The sequence below is a fragment of the Astyanax mexicanus genome, chromosome 21 (genome assembly GCF_023375975.1).
Source record: "Astyanax mexicanus isolate ESR-SI-001 chromosome 21, AstMex3_surface, whole genome shotgun sequence".
NCBI classification, from domain to species: Eukaryota; Metazoa; Chordata; class Actinopteri; order Characiformes; family Acestrorhamphidae; genus Astyanax; species Astyanax mexicanus.
Genome location: NC_064428.1, coordinates 27,680,584 through 27,700,941, shown reverse-complemented (window position 1 = coordinate 27,700,941; position 20,358 = coordinate 27,680,584). Strand labels below are relative to the sequence as shown.

The 20,358-nt window shown below is 37.7% G+C and overlaps 1 protein-coding gene across 4 annotated transcripts in view; it reads right to left on the bottom strand.

The window, feature by feature from the left end:
* The window catches only part of LOC103044847 (activating transcription factor 7 interacting protein), a 64,968-nt gene that overhangs the window by 35,343 nt on the left and 9,267 nt on the right, over positions 1-20,358 (bottom strand). For 2 of the 4 annotated variants that reach the window (XM_049469387.1, XM_022674672.2), the window contains exon 2: positions 8,275-8,340. The gene's annotated coding sequence lies outside the window, so the exon portion shown is untranslated. Of the gene's footprint in view, positions 1-557; positions 654-811; positions 834-8,274; positions 8,341-20,358 lie in introns of those variants that run through there. The other 2 variants (XM_049469385.1, XM_049469383.1) reach the window with 2 other exon arrangements.

Sequence of the window (20,358 nt, the reverse complement as noted above, 5' to 3'; positions counted from 1 at the left end):
TAGCAAGCACACAGCAGCAAACGGAGTGTAAAATTACAGCTAGGCACAGAGCAAACCATTTTCCCAGACATGGGGGGGGACTTAGATCCACCTCCCTTATACCCAACGCAAGACTGAAAGCAGCTGACCCACATGACCAAACACTACATAACATTGAATATGAAGTATCCAACATAATCCATCCACAACATTGAGGAGAGTTTCTAAATGTTGCCCCAAACGGCCCAATCCTCACTTAAAAAAGACAAAAACCAAATGCTTATAAAACTTAACGCAACCCAAAAATGTGCAAGAACAGAGTGGTTTCAGTTCCAGCGAGCGATACGAAGTTTTCCGCCATGCTAGCAGCTTCCCAACTCCAACAGAAGATGAAGACGTAAAATCAGTATCTTAACAAACGGACAAAAAAATTAATCGCTTTAACCTAGTCAATTAATACATTTCCAAATAAACTGAAAAAAACCTTGAAAACCATTTTTACTTGTGTCCACAAAAAGCAAAAACAAAACTTGAAAAAAAAAAAAAGTTTTTTTTTTTAAACGTCTTAAAATGTTAACCTGATTGCGCTTCAGATGTTGGCCATGAACATTCAGTCATAACAGAGAAAGAGTGAGAGCTTTTCTAGCTCACGTAGGGTGCTCAGTATATATAGGCGAGAGGACGAGTGAAAGAGTGAGCGAGAGCAAAAGAGAAAGAGGGAGAGGGAGAGAGAGCACCAGAGAACAGGAGGAGGAGGAGGAGGAGGAGGAGGAGGAGGAGGGAGGGAGGTTTAGCCAGGACTCTACCATGTGCACTAAAGGGTGAATCATACCCTTTGTTGCCTTGCCAGCAACACCACCAGAGCACACTGTTGAAGCTCTTTCTCGCACAGTCCCAACAATCACTCCTAAAGCCAGTACTAGACTAAACAATGTATACAAACTATATACAACAACATGAAAGGTTGTCGTCTTCTTTGTTCCACACAGCAACACTCTGGCCAACCAGGGCACATAAGAATAATAAAATAAAAAAACATAAAAATTCAGCCAATTATATATAAAAAGGTCACCTAAAATGTGTAAAACAAAGAAAACAGCTCAAGTGCCTCTATAAGCAAAACTGAACAATACACAGTGCAAGAGAAACACCGTCCCCTCCCCCACTGCAGCAAACTGCACTGAGCAAACTGGATGGAAAATTACTGCCCCTCCCAGACTGTACCATTTTCGAAAAGTAGAGGGGTGCCACAGAATGCAAAACTCTGAATCGACACAAGAGAGAGCAAGACAGAATCTAGTTTTTTAATTAAAAGACTGGAAATCGCTAATCAGACGCTTTTATTGTAAGTATAAAAGTTGTTCACAAATGCAGTTCTTCTGAACTGTTATGAACTAAAGCAGTTTCCAACCCTGGGTCACCTAGGAGTACCCCTGCAATGCATATTTTGGTGTTTTCCCTGCTCCAGCACACCTGTTCCTACTAATCCCTACTAATAAACACATTTTTTCTGGATCACAGTAGGTTTTTTAGAGCAGGAAACCACAAAAATGTGGGAGCAGGGGGTGCTCCAGGATCAGGACTAGGTGTGAAAATCACTGTTGTGGAAAGGCAGCAGCTACACTCCTAAAGGATCCAGGACCAGGAATAAGACAAGGACTAAGACTAAGACTAAGATTAGTTGTGAAAATCAACGTAAAAAGGCAGCAGCTACACTCCTAAAGGATCCACGACCAGGGATAAGACCAGGACTAAGATTAGTTGTGAAAATCACTGTTGTGGAAAGGCAGCAGCTACACTCCTAAAGGATCCAGGACCAGGAATAAGACAAGGACTAAGACCAAGACTAGGATTAGTTGTGAAAATAACTGTTGTAAAAAGACAGCAGCTACACTCCTAAGGGTCCAGGCCCAGGACTAAGACCAAGACTAAGATTAGGTGTGAAAATCACTGGTGTGAAGAAGCAGCAGCTATACTCCTAATGTACTTTGGAGTGATGCCATAAAAGAGCTACTTTTAGTAACCCCTTAGGAATGGTTCAGAAGGTCAATCTTAAATATTTAAACTTGCAAATCCGGAAACTATTCAGGAAGAGCGGGAATCTGGTAACAGGAATCACCAATCCGAGTTAGGCCCAAATCTATACAATGGCCACAATGTGCTTTTAGGAACCACAATCCTTAGTCTTTGGTCCAGACCGAAGGGCCAGAGTTTTGTCCAGCAAAAATCAGCGATCAGTTGGACCATGGTTCAATTTGTTTGCAGTGTAAAAACATTACCCTGGCAGTTAAGGCAGACTACTGTCGCCCATTAAACAACAAAAGAAGAAAAAGGACAGTGCTGTAAACAGACAACAGACAACGCAGCAGTATGGGCACAACAATTTGGCTGGCAACTGCTCTCTCTTTTCTTACTAGAAATGTACAATTGTGTGACACTCTGGCACTTTAAGGAAGTCAAACGGTGACAGGGGGCTGAATTCAGCAAAACATTTGGAAAACAACTCGCCAAATGGAAAACATGCTGCCATCTGATGATACAAACCAACCAATGTCCAATAAATGGAGACACAGTCCATATATAGGTATTGGTGGGAGGTAGCACAGTTCTTTAGTGCACTCTCTAAACTTTAGTTTGAAACCCAATCATCCTTTGATTCAACTTTCAGGTGTAAAAATGACTGCCCTTACTGTTTAAATACAGTCACAGAATCAGCTACAGTGTCAGGTTGGGTACATTGACTAGTGCTTTTCACGGTAGGTCTTCAAAGAGATATTTTATATGTGCAACATATTTTTAAGACAGCAGAAGCCTCAATCTTCTTGGGTAGCATCCATTTTTATGTATTCTAAGCTTTCTAACACGAGAAACAATGAGAAGTCGATGCCTGATGCCAATTCACAACACCCTTGAAACCATGAGAGGGAGCAGCCTGTAGATCTTCTGATTGTGTAAATAAGAGCTTACCAAAGCTTGCTGCTTTTCCACTCATTCCCTTTCTATTACACAACCTGAAATTATGTAGCATCTTCCTATTAGAATACTTTATGTAACAGTTAGTTCTGATCACATAACAGACACTGAGTGATCGAAGGGTGTTTCCAGATATGCAGATAAGTTGTTTTTATTAAAATGTTCCATATATGGTTTTATATAGAATCATAGATCTTAAAACTTTTCACATGCTTAAAAACATGCTTTGCCTGGTAAAAGCATTCTTAATATTGGTAGAAAAAAACACTTGTACAAGTTATAGATTAAAAAGGGAGGCACTGCTGTTTTACTGAGGTTCCATAATACACATTATATCATTAGGAAACCAAGATGCTGCTGCCATGCAGGAAAGTTAGCATTCCTGCAATGGGTCATTCTTCCATACAAAGAAGAATATATATTGGATCGGCAACAACAGGTTAAGGAACACTGCTAGCTATCGCACAGACCTCATTTAGGCCAGGTCCTTATTTTTGACGACAGAGCAGAGGCTCAAAGTAGTTTATTTCATCCCAATCTTTCAGTAGGTCATCTAATTCCAGGTCAGCACACTGCTGCAGATTTTTTACTTTAGCTTTTTTTATATAGCAGATCACAAAAGACTTTTACATAGCTAGAAGGACCTTCAAACATTACAATGGCCTGCTTGTTTACGGTGATCTTCATACGCATTAGCAATCTCGCATAACATTTGCATAAACTATACAGTGGACTCTGATCTCCAAGGTGTGTCATAATATATTGCATTCATTATGTTGTGCATTCAATGTTTTCTATTAACTTTTACCAAAGTTTTAGCCTAGACCTTCCATAGCTTAGCTTCACAATCATGTGATGATAGGCCAGGTCCCAAATATAAGCAGCCATTGGCTCCTCTAAGCAGCTGCCAAGCAGTAAGAACATTAAAACTATTGATGGCCACAAAACAAGAGAGGAAAATGTAATGTAATATATACATGGCAGTTAACAGAAATGGTGGATGTCAAGTTTAGAGCATTTCCCAAATATTAATAAGTCCTCTGGATTGGGGAAGAAAATAGAACAAACATCTGTGGTCACAATGATCAAAGGAATGTTGAAAGAATCAAATTAAAGGAACACCTCTCCATCTGTAAGCATTGGGGTGGACTAATCACTGGTCTAGACTGCAGCCAAAAGCCAAAAACCCCAAACAAGTGCTAAAGGTTGAAACAATAAAGCATCAACAAGGTGTGAAACTTGTCAAAGGTTGTTAATAAGTGTTAATGCACTGAATATGCAGGGTGCTCAAACATGTGCCTGAAACATTTTTTTTGTGTATTTCAAAAGTGTAAAATCTGATCATATTTTACCTGTAAAATTGTATATATGTTTTTTCAATAATATTTTTTGTAGCTTAGAACTGCTACAAACAAATTTAAGTCTATATATATTTTGGCGAATTTAATAACTGCTTTTGTTGTTTGTTCAGAGGGAAAAAAAGATACGTACAAACAAAGGGTTAACTATCTTCAACTGGGAAATAATGCAAATTATGTAAATGGTAGATAGTTGTTATGGTAAAAGTCCAGCCCTTGTTTTCAAGCTTGGCGTAAAGCTAACCAACATAAGATGTGCACAAAGATCAAACATCTAAGGTACAGCGTTAACCCGTTAACAAACAACAGACATCAGGGTAGAAAGTAGGCCATCAGGATAGAAACAATGAGCAAGTCTCTGATTGGCTTTTGATTAGTCATGGGAGTGTCAGGGGGTAAAAAGAAAAAAACGAAAGGGATGGGGGAAGGGAAGGGCAGTTAGAAAGCTGATACCAGGAACATAGCAAAAATTCAAGGACAGGGGTGGGCTAGAGTTGGTGTTGGGGTTTAATTAGAGTACACCTATTTTTTTTCCTCCTTCTTTCCAGTTGGCTAATGGGAAAAAGTCATCTTTGTTCACACTTTCACGCAACATACTACATGTAGTTCCCACTCGAGCAGTTTCCAAGTATAAATGCTCCTGTATGTTTAATACAAATTAGGGCAAAGTAATCAAAAGGATCTAATCTGTCTAATCTAATCTACATCAGCCTGTATGTGCTATAGTAAACAATCCAGCTTTAATCAAGGAATCATTTTCAACAAGGTCATCCCTTTCCTTCCCCTTTTCCTGTCACACGTAAAAACCTTGCATACTAAGCAGTACGGATGGACTGAACCATCCTCAAAATTTTGCAGGGAGATCATACATTGTTTGGAACACCAGAGGGAGTTGAGCAAAGCTTCAAAAATAGCGGACTAATAATAAACGTGTGCGCGATATCCGAAGTAAAAAAAAAAAGCCTGAGTGCACAATATTACACAAGTCTTTTTTTTTCTGCTGCTACAGTGAGTGTTCTACAGTGCAGTCAACTGCTGTAAACCCTCTCACACACACACACTCACTCACTCACACACACTCAGCATTAGACTAGTGACCATAGTGGAGTAAAACTTACTCAATAAATAACACTGTACTCAGGCACTGACAGAAGCCTGATAGAAAGCTAAGAAAGCTATACATGCACTCATCCATATGCTCAAATGAAGTGATGCTAGCAACCAGTGGTGTCAAGATAAGCACGGCTGGCCAATCAGAGCTGTGCTGTAGAAACCGGTTCAAGCTGGCTGAGACTTGTTCTGCACAGGAATAAACCCCTCCTCAGTCTCTAACACACACAACCTTTCCTCTATACTCGGAGGAAATGCATTCCTGTTGTCTTTAGGGAGTCCTTGGCTTTCATTTTTCACTTTTTACGCTATTTTGCACAATTAATACTTATAGATGATACATAATTATTCAGAATTATATAGGCACCAAGATAAATGTGTTAAATACGTGTAAAAAAAATAATAATAATAAAGCTAGATTAATCATAGACTATGTTCCCAGACTTTTATAGTTCCACATTATTTACATACATTCTTAATAAGGTGGATGAGGTCCACAAACTGAACAAAAGCAAACACAGCAGCAGCACTGTTTACAATGCAGACAAAACAGCATTGGTAGCTTCTGGACAATGTTCCTTTAAGAGCTCCTCCCACAAGTTACCATTTCACACAAGCAGCCTTGCAGTGCAGTGGCATAAAATGGCCACCAGCTCATGCATGGCACTTTTATTATTTATTTTTCCAATATACAGAAGTTTGTTCTTCATATCATTCCTTCAGATCATTTTCTTATTTCTGCAATTCAGAACTGAGGTTGTCTTGCTGTCCTTTTTCTTGGCGCATCAACACCAGCAGGTATTTAGATCATGGATGGAGCTCTCGCTGCTTGAGCAAGGTACCTTTCAGTCAGTTGTTCCCCATAATTTTTTCCTCACGCAGTTGGCTTGTTTTCTTCCTGTACATCCTCTGGACCATGTAAGGGAAGTTGCAAGGGATAAATGAGGCACCCAGTGGCTTCGTTAGCTTCTATGAATCCTGAATCACAAAGGCGCTAGTGCTGTAGTCTGGTGTTATCTTAAGGGCCTTTGAAGATCTTGTGCAAGTGCTTCTAGAAGAGGTTTGGGAAAACGAGTGGTTCTCGCACACCCGATGCGGCAAGAATGAAACTTTTAGCAAAAGCACGATTCCACAACGTGGAATACGTTTCCTTTATTTTGAGTGTTCCTCTAGATGTCTTAGGGGACAAATGCAAAGTAACAATACAAAATAATAAGAAAAAAAAATACTTTTATTTCAACTAATGGCGATGTTTTAAACTGGTGCTATGTTTTGTTACTTAAATACTTCAAAAACACACTTAAGGGGTCTTCAATTGGCCTAGCACTTTGGCCCGAGGATCACAAGAAGGCACAATTGGCCATCACTCCTATTGTGATGCTGACTAGTACAGTTGTCAGTTGGCTGATATATGGGGAGCTGGGAATCCAATACTTTCTTTCGAGATCATTGGTTGCCTAGTTCAAAAAGCAGTTCAATCATGACTCTAAACCACCTTGTATCTCTGTTTTAGCAGTGGTTCTTTATATTGTGTCAATTTCCATACAAAGTTTTTTCCCCCGGATTTTCTGTCAGGTTCTCATTGTGCAGATACAAGGTTTTTGTGTGATGGCGGCAACATACAATAGTGAATGAAATTGCATTCTAAGTTAAAGTGACAAAATAATTTACATATTACACCTACTAAAGCCTTTCTCCACCCCACTCTTCTGGGAAGGCTTTATACTAGATATTTTGTTTGTGTATGGATTTTTTGTTTGCCCCTTTCATCCAGAAAAAAAAACATTTGTGAGGACAGATACTAATGTTGGAGGAGAGTTCCTGGATCACACTCTCTCCGTTCCTGTCCATACCAAACTCACGCAAGCATACCTTTATGAACCTTACTTTGTGTATTGGAGCACTGTCATGCTGAAACAAAAGGGCTCCAAATAGTTTCTACAACGTTAGACGAATGCAGATGTTTTAAGCTTTAAGATTTCTCAATACTGGAATTAAGGGGGATATGCAATAAAACATTCAAAAAACAAGCACATATCATTATCCCATTATCCCATTATCCACCAAACTTTGCAAGTACTCTGAAAGCCTGCTCTGTCACTTCATAGCTGAGTTGCTCTGCTTTCTAAACATTTCCATTTTTTAATCGTGGGATATCTATGAGAGACGAAATTTTATTAACTGACGTTGCAGAGTTGGCATCCTATTACACTCTAAAAAACAGAGGTACAATAGGAGTACTTTTTTGTACTTAAAGGTACACTCTTCATTATTGTACCCTCAAAAGTACAATACTGGTCTTTACAGGGTCAGATTTGTTCCCTCTGAAGTACAAAGTAATTTCTAACAGCAATAAGTACAAATTTGTACCATTTAACCAGCCAAAGGGTACATTCAGTATTCTGTATCACTGTACTAATAAACAATATATACTTTAATTGCACGTTTTTTATTTGAAAGCCAGACAATTTTGGATCAAGTTTTTGAGCCATATTCAGTTGATGATAAAGTTTATAATCTTTATAATCTTTACTGGCACAAAAACCATGGGTACAAAAAAAAGGACTTTCACTGAAAGGTACTTTTTTGTACCTCAATATAAGGTACAGCCCCAGCGACAAGCTTTGTACTCTTTTAGGTACAAATCTGTACTTACTTTTCTTAGTGTGTACAGTACGACACTGTCGAGTTTAGTGAGCTTTTTATATCCATCTATTATTTTACAAATGTTTGTAAAGACATGGCTGCATGGCTAGGTGCATGAATTTATACTGTAGCAATATGGCTGTCTATGCTATACTTTTGTCCATATATTATACATTTTTGCTAATTGAGACAAAAAGGAAAAACTTACCTCAAGTCGTTTTGATTAGTAGATTAAGGCAGGTGGTTGAGGAAATACGTTGATGGCAGTCAAAACCTATGAAATAAAATATTCCATTGTTATTCTATTGTCCATGTCCTTTGCTCACATACAGAAATATGCATATCGTAACTTGGTCAAACCTGAGAAATGGTGTTGCTTAGCAATAACACATTGCCACAGCAACAGTTTGTGAGGTCAATTTCTAATCAAATCAGCAACTTATGTCATTTAGCCAATCGATAGCATTCAACAGCATCTAATTCAAATCAATCTAAATCTGCTGTGTTGCACAAAAAAGAAAAACGACTGTCCCCTGATTGTCTACTTTCTTTCTTTCTGCTTGCACCTTTAAATGAGCTCAGAAACTTAATACATTCTAAACATTTTCCCCAGCGTAACCTGGTTTCTAACCAGGTTTCAGACGTTTCTGTAAATTAGTGCACTATTATCATTTCCATTTTTGCCCTAAAAAAAATTGTGACACCCAACCTAAATCATGACCTAATTATTATGCATTTGAGTAACAGGAATGTAGGTAGTAGGCCGACATGCGACGCCTGATGTTTCTGATGTAATTGTTAGAGCACTGATTTGTAGTTTAATGAAGAGGGTGATTAACAAATTATGGGTGACAAAAGGTTTATTTTTTAAATTTTTGCAAAATGCTAACAACTGGATTCCTCAGACAGTGAAATGATCATTGTTAAAGACGTTTTCATTTTTCTTCTGAGGAAAATGTCATATTTCTCAACATTTGTCAAGCTGGCTGCTGGCCTGTCTGACAGATGAAGACAGATCATCACAATCAGAAACTGATTGTGGTAAACTACCCTCCCACAGTTAGCCATTTTATTCCAGCTCTCCCCTGCAGTAACCTAAAATGGCCACCAGCTCAGCACACAAGCAGTGAAGAAAAACTGTTCCACTGAGCCCTGCCTGCTCCAGCACAGAAACATACAAGAAAGAGGGGGAAAGATCTGAACTCGCGTAGCCTACTGCATAATTTGGCTTTACAGCAGTTCGCTTCAAACTTGGTAACTTCTAATCCATTTCAATCATGACAAGCAGGCAATGGGTGTTCACAGCAAGTCATAACTCTAAATATGGAGTGTTCGCATTAGCGATACATGCTAACGCTGCCCACATTTGCTTTGGTCACCTAGCTACTGTGATTGCTTGTTCTGTAATCAACTGAAAAGAAAAAAAAAGAAAAAAAAACCCACACACAATCAGTCTACACAAAAAATCAGCAACATCTTCAGCAAATGCCCTGCTCGTCTGTCAGAATCACAAGCACCTTCAGGAAAAGATTCTTCAAGATATTATTGTATATACCATGTTAAAGCTATTCATCTATCATTCAAGTCGAGTAAATCTACGAGTCTTTACTTTCAGTTTGATTTGAACAACTGACATGGTCAGCAGATATAGTGCATAAGTATTTACTGCTATTTGCTATTTATTTATACTTTTTAAATTGTTGTTCAGGTTTGTTATAATAAAACGTCAGCACAACAACAGGTTCTTTTTTAATTTAAATTTAAAACACTTGATAGTATTTAGTGGCAGTGTTCAATGTATGGCTACAACCTCTGTTATTGACACAATTTGTAATACATTTATGATGGGTTAAAAATCAGATCAATCAAATAAATCCTGACAGCAGAAATCTGTGCAGTGCATCACAACGCACTTGGAGGAAAGCGCAGCAACTCAGTTCCTTTACATCAGCTCACAGATGCCTTGTGCTAACCGACATCCCTGTTTGGAATGATGTGAAGAGAGAGCGCCATCTACTGTACCCACCCAGAGAGAGCAACGCCCATTGTGGTCTCTCAGGGCTCCAGTAACCAAAGGCAAGCTACATGGACAGTATTCGAACCGGCAATCTCACGATAGTAGTGGCAGCGCTTAGCCACTGGACCACTCAAAGCCCCCGACCAAATTTTTAATTGCTTTCTAGCCAAAATCGCAGCTTTCTATTTACCGGTCGGATGTCGGAACTGGGAGCTGGGAATGTCAATGTTTTGGGAACGTTAGCTACTTTTAAAGTTTAACATTTAATAAAAATGTTAGAACGTGTCTAGTTTAAAAATGTTCTAATGATATTGTAATGCAAATTGTTATGTTGCATATCTTTAAAAAGATTGTGGAATATTATATTTGTGTTTTTTTAACATTCTCTGTCTTTTAATTGTTTTCATGCCTTTAATATTAATCTACAATGTAGAAAAAAATAAATAAAAAATAAATTGTGTGTCCAAAGTTTTGACCATTACTATATGTTCCATTTTCTTCTGTTGCATATTAGCAATATTGGTGGTTAGCATTGTCCCAGGTTAGCAATGCTAGTGACTGTAGCTAGTATAAGCTAGTTAGCTTGAGTTAGCTTGCTAGTTAGCTAGCTTGCTTGCTAAAAAAGTCCTCTGCACATATGCAATTTTTTAATAACACTGTTTAACTGCATATGTCCAGAGAACTTTCTAAATAGAATGCTAGCTATTAGCCAACTAGCAAGCAAACTAGACAGCTGATAAGCTAACTAGCAATTTTTGTTTAAAATAGAAACAAATTCTAATAAACCTGAACACCCATAAAAAGCCTACAAAGCAGTAAATTAACTAGCTAGCCATCTAGTTAGTTAGCTAACTAGCCACCTAGCTTTAGCTAGCAACTAGCCACCTAGCTTAAGCTAGCTAGGTGCTGCATACAAAGCATTTAGTTAGCATTAGCTATCAATTTGCTAGCTAAATAAATTAATTACCTTTGACATAGCAATACATTACAATATGATTGTCTGGTAAAAGGTTAAAAACTAGCTAACACAGCTGGGGAAAAAAATAGACAAATTTAAACGTGTCCAGTAAAAAAGAGGGCATATACATAACCTGTGAGTCTGTCTTCAAACCAAATGGTCCCCAAAAGATTTGACCTAGAATGTATCATGTTTTAAATCCTGATGTGTTATTTAAATATTCCCAGAAAATAATCTCTCAGCCAATCTAAGAGCAAGACTGACCCATAGCAACCAATGGAGTGAGTTCTCAGAAAACGATTGGACGATTTCATTATAGCCACACCCAGAAATGGTGAAAAATGTAAATGTTTAAAGTAGCCCACACAATAATACAAGATATTATATTTGTTTTTATTAATATTTTTCCAATTATGGAAAGTCTACAAAAAATGTATGCAAAATGTATTACTTACTACTGAAGCAGACAGAGAAAAAAAGAAAAAAAAAAGACTGAGTGGAAAAGTACTGGCCTGTCTGGCTCGTACCATTCTGACTATGTGCACAGGGGAGTCAACACAACAGGAAGCCAAAAGAAGGAGCCATCTTTACATATATAGAAGCTGTTTATATTCGCTAAATAAAATCTAAAATAATTGAAAGTTCTATTTTAGACTTATTCAGTCTTGCCCTCAGTGTTCATGGTTTATATTTCCTCAGTAAACAGTATAATTTTATTCATGTTCCTGCCAAAAACAACACAGCTGAATACATTCAACTTGTGCAGCAAAAATAATGAAGTAAACTACATTTTAGCTTGAGGGAAATTCTAAGCTGCTTAGATGAGATCCTATAGTGTCACAGCAAGAGAAAAATCAGTTGGGTGGTGGAGGGGCAGGAGTGGTTGGACTACACTGTTTGCTTTTCGATGAGCAACGATTGGTGGATGCTTGGACAATGTTATTAGTCACAACAGTCACTGTTCACAGTCTGTCTCTACTGTTGTAAAGTGGATCATTGTTCTAAACATGCAGGCCACAGGCCTTCTCTTTAAAAAGGTAAGCTTTCTGAATGCTCTACGCATTTTTAATAGTCTAGAAAAACAACCACTTCGCTGTCGCCCACCAAACCCAATAAATACTGACAACTCGACATCATACAGTTCTGTCAGGACATCGCAAAATCTATATATACCTGAGGGAAAAATCCCTTTGTTTCCATTTAGTCTTTAAATGCACATCAGCATTTGCAAAGAAGGAATTTCTGTTCTCGCTTTTCCACCAGAGTGCCAAATAAAATTTTTATTTAAACCAGATTAAAATAAAGTAATAAAGTTTCTTGCATTTGCTATCCAGATTTTTTTATTTAATTGCCTATATTTATTCCCCAATGATAATTGACATTTTTTAGGACACATGTCAATTATCATTGGGGAATAAATATAGGCAATTGGGGAATAAATATAGGCAATTAAATTTTATTATTTCAGTATTAGTTTTTTTTATAAATCTTTGGTAACACTTTACAATAAGAGTACATTATTTTTTAATAACTTTACCTACAACAGAATGTCTCAGCTAATTATTAATTGACACTAGTTGAGACATTATCAATAATTACAAATTAAAAAATGTTTAATGTATTTATTAGAGACAGTTCGTGTTCATGAGACATTACGTAACTATTTATAATATTAAAAAAATAATTTTAACACTTTAAGGCTTGTTTGAGATCTAATTGTTTAGGCCCAATCTGAAACTTCGCAAATGAAGAATACTATTGGTTATGTATTGTTGAATGCTTTATTTTTTTTTCTTGGTCATGATCTAAATATGTGCCGGAAAGAAGGTGTCTTATGTAATATCCAAAGTACGTTTGTCAAGTTTTTTAACTTAACTGTTTATATTACCCACTGTTTTTCAAGTGGGTAATATAAAACAACCCACCTCAGGTGTAGTCCACCCTGTCCAGTCTGAGCTCTCTTTTATGTTACTTCCATGTCACAAATACCAAGCGGAGAAACTGAGACACTTAAGCAGCTTGAGTTCAATAAACTCAGCAGAGACTTTTTTCATTAGAATAAACATTTGCTAATCACAATTGAGGTTAAATGTTCAATAAATCATGATATTATTTTGAGGTCAAGTCTATATCACATTATTAAACCACATCAGTTTACATGTAAATTGTAATAACTTTTTTATTCTAAAACCGACTGCATGAATTTATATATTCATGCAATGGACAAATTCATATGTGTGCTGAATACTGGAGTGTAAAACGATGCCTTCATGAATCTATCCATGAATAATACAGGTCAGCATAAGAGCAGACCAGTCACAGAGAATCGTAATATGCTTATGGAAGCAGAGCTATCCATAGAAATAGCTTTTGCCCTTATATTAGCAGTTGGTAGTGGTTTAGTTAGCTGTTCACAGTTATCAGATAGTTATGATTGGGCTCCATGCAGCAGTGCACCGTAAGCTTGTGTTCCAGGATTTGTGCAGGGTGTAGCCCCAGAGTTTTAGCCCTGAGGTACTAAAAAGCATCTCAGACTGTGGAGTTTAGTGTTTAGCATTTTTAAACATGGCTAATTCAGCTCATAAAAGAAATGATAATTATCCACGTTCATTAATAAAGTGTGTAAAATGTTGTGAGCCTCCCAGACTGATGATGCTGGTCTGGTACTTAATCTTACTTAAAAAAATCTCTTAGCAACTAGATAGAAGCACTGTTTGATTAATGCAATTTCATAGTTGGAAATAGTAATACTATATAAGTACATAACAGCTAGCAAACTGCTAGCAGCAGTAGCACTATTGGCAAATCAGGAACCTCTGCTGCAGCAACCAGTTTGAACCAGTTCAGGCTGGCTTTTTCTCGACTGAGAGAGTGCTGCTTACAGCAAACTACTCTCACGCTTACTTTCCTCCATTAAGTTTTGTTATTTAATTCACAATCCAGTACACATTTTGGTCAGGCATCTAGAGGAAGCTTTTACGCATAGGTTCACTGGGTTCACGTGTTAACGATGACCAGCCTTGCATATAAATAAGCATCTCCTCCTCCTCACCACAGAGTAATGTGTTAGATGCCTTCAGCTTGCTGGTTGTAAAACATTGTCTTTGTAAAATCAGTAAAATGCTGGGCCTCCAATAATGCTGTTAAAAATGCAGGGCACCCGATGACCTCTATTAATGAAACCGATCTGTGTTGGTTTAAAAGATTAAGTACAGATCCTGTTTACAGTGGAATGTGCATGTCATGCTTTGACCCTGCAATAACACACAAAATGGCCACCGACAAAGCAAGGCATGCTCAATGATCAGCATATCGAAAACTCTGCACAAGACGACATCAGTATTCTGATAAGGTTGAATGATTTAAAGGAGTTGTGGACCACACTGGAGGGTTCATAAATCCATGCACTGTACGGACACTGAATCAAACAGTACTCACTGATTTTCCTCAATAACACATGCCCACAATGTTTTGTCCTGTTTTGATTAAATACAGCGCAAACCTTTTTTATTCCTTTAGTTGGACAGGATCTAACCCATGAGTGTTAGCCTTAAGGTACTAAAGATCACAGACTGTGGAGTTTAGTATTAAGCCTATTCTAACACGGCTAATTCAGTTTGTGAATGATTTGCTAATTATTGTCTTAAATAACGCAATTCAGTGTTTTGAGCCTTGCAAACACAATGCTAGTTTAATCTTACGATTATTAGCAACTTGATCGAGACAAATTGTCATCTTTGCTTTTGGTTAATGTCATATGTGAATTGTAATAAACAACCTAATAAAACCTTTAGGGTAGTTTAGTACACAACAGCTAGCAAACCGCTGTAGCAGCTGTTGGCAAATCAGGAATCTCTTTTGCTGTAACCGGTTTGAACCAGTCCAGGCTGCCTTTTTCCTCATAGGGAAGAGGAAGATCAGTCTTTATTCAACTTAATTTGTTCTCTTTAGAGATCTTATCAAATTTGTATTTTCTTTTGATTTGATAAAAATGCTACAATCCAGCGTATTTTAGCACAGGTTAAATGTAATGGCTTTATTCAAACGAGCAGATACAAAACCAGTCCAAGTTGGCAGCAGAAGGCAAAATTTCAAAAGAGTGAATGTACCAAATCCTAGTCAAACAGGCAAGTGTCAAACACAGTAGCAAGATAACAAACAAATGGCCTAGGCAAAAATCATAAACATTAAGGCGGTCAAAAAGTCAAAACAGGGAAAATAACAACATTTAGAAATAAACACTTTGTAATGTTGGGAAGGTCACAAACAATACTCGGCAGTGTAGCGTAGTCGTAGATGTTGATTTCGCTAAGAGTAGGCACAGGTTGCAAGTGCTGAAATTGAAAGGTATGATAGTACCCTCCCCCGAAGGGACTAAAGAAGGCCTGGAATGAGGACGACCACCAGCAGACATGAGGGATAGGAGGACGAAGCATTAGGAACAACTGAGAGCTTCGGAAGGCATGGGCTGAGGAACCGAGACACAAGGCATGCCGGAGGAGATCTGGATGGGGAGCGCACAATATCTGGGGCTGGGTGCAGGTTTGTTAGATTGGGGAGCATGGAAGTCAGCAATGAGACCAAGATCAGTTAGGGAATCAGGGGCATAAGTGTACCAGTGGGATACATTTTGGGTGTTTTACATTGAGCACGGACAATACAAGAAGTAACAAAATTATGGACATCATGTCGTAGCAGTAACCAACGGCTATAAGCTGGAGAGTCTCTCCCGGATGAGCTGAAAAGAATAAGGTGTGAGTCCAGGTGAAGGAACGGGCCCCTAAACAGGACAGTAACGTAAGGTTTACCTTCAGGACATCCCTTAGGATTGGCCACTATAGAACTGAAAATTCTAATGAAATGATGATAGAAATGGGCAAAACCCATAAACCTTTATAGGCCCTTGGTCAAGAAACCAGAAACAACAGAATACTTACATAAGCAGATAAAACAATGAGCAAAAGATTCATCTACATAGTCTTCCTACATGACTTTAACCAAGGTAGTCCTAGGATAAGGAAGAAAACAGCTGAGGGCAGGACTAACAGGGGTAGTCCTAGTTTGAACTCTGACTGGGATTGTTATGAGGTAAATGGGATCCTATCCAATGGGCTGTCCATTTAGGGTACAGATCTGCAGAGTCTGGGTTCCTTGAGAATGTTGAGACTTTCCAAGAGGCTGGTGTCGATAAAGGTTCCCTCAGCTCCGGGATCCATCAAGAGTTGAGTCAACAAGGAAATCGTGTTGGGAGTAAACAGTTACAGGCCTTGATGTTCCCACTGTGAAGTCAACGTTGGCGTTCCTCCATAGAGAGTTGGGTGGAACTGCATAACATGGGTTCAGTAGCTGGACTGAAGCACTTGAATGGAACCTTTGGGAGCACAAGCGTGCAGCGATGTTTGTGGATACTCATGGGTTGTTTGGCCAAGAGTTGATCCAGACAAATGGACATGGTGAAAAGTTCTCCATTCTAAATGGCTAGCTCGGTAAGGACACAATGATCAGAGACGGAAGCAATTGAGGCAGCTGAACAGTTGAGCAGAACCTGCTAGATAGTCCGTCTTTACCGTGATCAAAAAAACTGTGCAAACCTGCAGTAGGCCAGTCTTAACTTTGTCTAATAAACGGGATATAATAAAGGCAATTTTCATCTGATCAGAGCTGGGAGGCAAATTACTCAAAAATAAACTAAGCACTGCGAGAGAATACCACTCCAGATGGGTTAACTACGGGAGTCTGTGCCTGAGATGTGGTAGTTCTTGAACTAGGGTTTTGTAAAACTGAAAGACAGAACCCTTAAACTCTTGAGTACCTGGGAGAGTTGCTGTTGTTGCGTGCTCTGTTGTCATGTAAGCTTCTTAACTGACTGGGTTGCAACTGGGAGTTTCTTGTGTTGACCCAGAAACTAGCCTCAGTTAGCCAAGATAGAAACCATACCATCTTTATCCACTGTCTGCATTGTGACCGAGTATTCTGTCACGACCAGCCGGGAAGGAGACAAGCGCGTGTAAAATGTATTGTTTTTTTTTTTTTTTCAAAAGGGCATAGCAAAAATGCAAGTCAATAACAGGCCAAGTTGGCAACAGAGAGCAAAGGCAAAAAGAGCGAACGTACCAAATGTCAGCAAACAGGCAAGGGTCAAACACAGTAGCGAAATAACAAACTAAGGAACTAGGCAAAACCGTGAACTGTAAAGCAAATAAACGCTTTGTAGCATTGGGATGACCACAATACTCAGTGGTGAGCTAAACAAAACAGAAGGTATTTATAGTGGAGTGAACAGGTGAATGAAATCAAAAATCAGGTGGCTTGAACCAGGTCAGTGAACTGTGCCAGGATATTCTGGGAAATTGAGTCTGTTATAAGTCTTTCAATAAGAGCAGATGCAGGCAGGACAGAAGTGCTGGAATTACCAGGTGTGACAATGGTGTAATCCAAGAATATTTACTGTGAGACGTATTGAAGGGCACAGACTATGTGCCCTTCAATACGTCTTCTAACAAGGTTATTTAAACTCATAAACACTGAGTTTAATAAAGTGTGTTAAAATTGCGACTGCTGTGCTGTAAGCCTCCCAGACTGATGATGGTGGTTTCATCACAAGATCATCACAGTAATGAATTAATCCCTGTCTTAGGAAGCTGATTAAATCTTACTGCTCTTGAGTGATGCCATATCTGAACTGAGTAATAAAACCTGTAGCAATTGTTGGCAAATCAGCAATCGATGCTGCTGTATTCGGTTTGAACCAGTTCAGGCTGGCTTTTCCTAACTGAGTTTACATCTGTTTATTTACATCTCTGTATTTATTACTTAATATCAGTCAATTCTCTTGTTTATTCCAGGCAGGGTATTTTGTTTTAAAAATGTTATATGAGACATACTCATTTTTTATCATATGTATTTTCAATCAGTTTATAAACAGTCACATTTATGTTGTTAAATACAGCAGCTGTAATTTGTTTAAACCAAGTAAAAAATTGTAATGAATTGAAAAAATCCTGCTTTTTTGTTGTTGTTTTTCATACTGTTTATGACAGGCTAACACTGATTTTTATGATTTTGTCAAAATAAAAATCAGGAATCTGGACTGCTGTAACCGGTCTAAACCAGTTCAGGCTTATTTTTCACTTTAGGCATGTTACATTGATCACATCATTTTGTCACGGGTTATTTATTACAAAAAAGAACAAACAATAAACCAAAAAACTAACACAAAACAAGGAAAACAAACTGACATGAATGTAACTATGGAGACAAGAAATAAACTAGAACAATAAACAAGGAGGAAGCAACCATAATATATGTAAAAGGAACAAGACCAGACACCAGCACATGGAAACAAAGGAGCTATAAATACACAAGGAAACAGGAAACACCTGGGACAGGTAACGAGAGGGCAGAGTTACAAATGAGACATATGGAAACAAAAGACTAAGCGGAGACAAAGGAGGAGACAAAATGTAACAAAACAGAGCCATTAATTAAAGAGCATGTGACAAGGAAGACTAGAAAAAACAGAGACAGACCAGAAAGGACAAGGAACAGTTATTTATATAACAGTTATTAATTACATGTATTTTAGACTGTTTATGAACAGTGTTATCTCTATCGTTCTGTTAAAATACAAGTCAAAAATCTAAGCTGCTTTAACTGGCTTGAACCAGTTCAGGCTGGTTCAAACAGCCAGGAATCTCCTGTTGACAGCTCCCTGTTTACATGTCTATATTTATTTAATTTACTTTTTTCTTTTCAGGCATGTTATTTTGTGCATATTTTAAAGGTATACATTTTTTTTTTACACATTTTTACACTTTGCAAATTTTTATTTATATTATTTATTCTTTTTTTTTTCTGTTGCTTTGTTAAAAAACGTGCAGTTTACGCCCACGTTCCTCTAGTTATGCAGGGTGTGTTAGCCCTGAGAGGTCCTGAAGTGCACAGACTGCAGGCAGGGTTCAGTATTCAGCATGCTCTAACATGGCTGCTTCACTTTTACAAATGATAAGGTAATTAAATGACTATAATAAAGCTTGCTAAATCAGGCAACTCTGCTGTGAGTCTATCTGAGATCATGAGATAAATGCAGCGATGCGTTATCACTGTTATTATACTCTTATTAAAATTCTCCTAATGCAATCAAATTATAAACTTTGTTTTTTTATTATTAATATCTATGGAATGTAAATTAAAACCTTAATATAAACGTAATTAAGCCAATAACAGCTAGCAAACCGTTCTAGCAGATGTTGGCAAATCAGGAATCTGGGCTGCTGTAACCGGTTCAATCCAGTTCAGGCTGGCTTTTTCTTCACTGAGAGAACAGGAAGCTCAGTTTACATCTCTTCAGGCGTGTTATTTTTTTTCTCCACAATTTTTGCATAGATTTACCATGCATGATCAGACTGTTCTGATCTGTAATTTGCATGCCATTTTCATATTTTTATTCACAAGCAAATATGGATTTTCATTTGTTTAAAAAAAACTGTAAAAAAACATTGCATCATTAAGCAGCCTGTAGTCTACATGTAGAGTATATATATTTTTTATTTAATATGATAATAATCTCCATAACATTTTTTTGGGTGTTGTGTTTAGATTTTTGCTTAAGGCTTAAAAAAATGGGATTTTTATTATTTTATTTATTTATTAACGCATTTTAATGTGTTAAGCATAGCCGAAGTATAGATTATGACAGAGAACCCTCACTTACAGTGTAATCCAGCTGAAATATAGTCATGAAATACAGCCATGAAAATGTTCTTGGAGATCTACCCCACTGGCTCTATGCTCTGGCACCATGTTCAGCAGTACACACAGACGGGTTCTCTCAGCAGTGCTGTTATCCCCTGCTCTAATGCGTCGTATTTCTCTGGGTATTTCTGCCGCATTAACAGTTCGATATTAAATCGCTGGTGAACTCTAGCAAGTCTGACAATTTTAAATTGTTATGTATATTTGATTAATTCGTATAAAAACATGTAGTTTTATAATAAATGTAAATATTAGCATCATTAAACCAAAATGTGTTATCTAGGGTGAAAAAATCCTAACTGTTAGAGTCTGCATCATGTTTATCTGAACCGATTTTTCCTTTGATATCTGTTTATTTAAAAGACATTTGATTTTTAAATGGTCTGTTGATATCTGATACAGAACTTGCTTTAAAAATTTGAAATATAACAAAGTTTCTCGCAAATTATTACATCACAGACTTGTTATATATAATAATAATAATAAATATAATAAATTAACTTTGATAATCACACTTTTTGGAAAGCTGACTGAGATGATTCCAAAAGGGCATGGATAACTCA